This window comes from Chrysochloris asiatica, unplaced genomic scaffold, assembly GCF_000296735.1.
Source record: "Chrysochloris asiatica unplaced genomic scaffold, ChrAsi1.0 scaffold00041, whole genome shotgun sequence".
Classification (NCBI taxonomy): domain Eukaryota; kingdom Metazoa; phylum Chordata; class Mammalia; order Afrosoricida; family Chrysochloridae; genus Chrysochloris; species Chrysochloris asiatica.
The window spans coordinates 11887048-11889338 of record NW_006408559.1 but is presented as its reverse complement, the minus strand read 5'-3'; positions in this window follow the sequence as shown (position 1 = coordinate 11889338).

The following is a 2291-nucleotide window of genomic DNA, read 5'->3' as shown; positions in this document are numbered from 1 at the left end:
ATGAGTTGGGTCAGACATACCTTAGTCCTCAAATTGACATCTTTGTTTTTGAACACTTTAAAGAGGTCTTATGCAATAGATTTGCCTAATGCCAATACATCATTTGATATCCTGACTTGCTGCTTCTATGAGTGTTGATGGTGGATCCAAACAAAATGACGTCTTTGAGCATTTCAATCCTTTCTCCATTTACCACGATATTATTTACTGGTCCAGTGATGAGGATTTTCACTTTCTTTACATTGAGGTGCAACCCATAGGCTGTGGTCTTTGATCTTCATTAGTAAGTATCTTAAGTTGGCCTTGCTTCCAGCAAGCAAGGTTGTTTCATCGAGATATTGCAGGTTGTTAATGAACTTTCCTCTAATTCTAATACCACATTCATTTTCGTAGAACCAACTTCTTATAATATTTGGAGAAAATAAATTTTTCTCGGATTTTTTGAAGAAACACGTAACTCTTAAAACCATCAACAATTTCTAACAGAACATTGTGTCCTTTCCCTGAGCCCTTATGGTCTGGATGGATTACTTGACTTTCTCATCATTTCTTCAAAAATGGTTTCAGAGACACAGAATGCAAGCATTTGCCTGGAACCAAATGCATATCTGTGGCTCAACTTTCAGCCAAACCACAGACAGGACCATAACATGAATACTAACACCAAAGAGGTAGGCACTCCTTAGAACAATCAACCATATAAGATCCAGGGCAGTACTTGCCCAGGAAGAAATCTCAGAAGGCTGGAAGGGATAAAAAGGACAAAGGGAAATGCTCAACCTAGGGAGGAAGTGGGGAGACTCCAGTTACACTGTGGGGACTGCAATCAATGTCACACAACAAAAGGTGTATGAATTGTTGATTGGAAAACCAATGTGCTCTGCAAACTTTCACTCAAATCACATACCCCCCAAAAAAAAGTTTTTACAAAAGTGGTTGGGGATTTCTCTCCCCTAATGTTGTCTTCAATAAACTCTAACTTTGTTGCCCAACAAATTGCTTTACGACGTTTCCTGTGAAGTTTAAAGCGGGAGCAAAACACAGAATATAGAATGATGCATACAGTTTTCAGGGATCTTTTGCTGCGATATCTTACATTTTTCATGTGTGTTTGTAACATCATCATCTCCCTGGACATTCCAATTATTTTGTATAGATTCTGGTTTTTGTAGGCATTCTACTGAGAGTTGATTTTATCTCAGTCAACATTGTTTAACTATTTCCGCCTCCAGGAAATTCTAGGCCAGGAAAGATAAGGCTGCAAGTCAGTAAATACTTCCACTGATTGCTTTAGGGAATTTCTGCAGAGCAATTTATCTAGGCAAACCATTGCCTCATTGTGACAATCAGTTAATCTTTTCAAAACTCTGTGCTCACCAGAATATATGAGGGGTTTCAAAATGTTCACGGAAACAATCCATTGTCTTTAAATTCTGTATTCCATGAGCTTTTTGAAATTCCCTTATACAACTTGCTCATTAGGACAATAGTGTTTTCAAGATGTCCAACTGCTGTGTTTACCAAAAAGGAGTCCTGGTTACAGTGTGTTAATGAAAGGTCAGCAGTTTGAACCCACCAGCTGCTCCTAGGAAGAAAGAAGAGGCAGTCTACCTCTGTAAAAATTGGTGTTGTTGTTGTCGGGTGCCATAAAGCCAGTTGTGACTCATATCGACCTTGTGTACAACACAACGAAACATTGCCTGGTTCTGTGTCATCTTCGTAATCATTCCTATGTTGGAAACCGTTGCTACAGACCACCTGTACCAACCCATTGTGTTGAGAGGCCTCTTTTTCACGGACCCTCTACTTTAACAAGTCTGATGTCCTTCTCCAGGGACATGTCCAAAGGATGTGAGACCTAGCTTTGTCATCCTCACTTCTAAGATGCATTCTTGCTGCACTTCTGCCAACAGATTTATTTGTTCTTCTGGAAGGCCATTCTTCACTAATACCACAATCCAAATGCATCCATTCTTCTCTGGTCTTCCATAGACCGCCTCTAGTTTTCACATGCATCTATTGTTGTTGTTAAGTGCCATCAAGTGGGTTCCAACTCAGAGTGACCATGTACAGGGTTTTCCAAGTTTCCAAAGAGTGGCTGCTGAGTTTGAACCACCAAACCTGCGATTAGCAGTCCATGGCTTATCCTACAGAACCACACCAGGACTCACATGCATATGTTGTTGTGAAGTGCTGTTGAGTCAATTCTGACCCATAGTGACCCTGTATAGGGTTTCCAAAGGAGCAGCTGGTGAGCTTGAACCACCAACCTTGCAGTTCAAATGACTTTG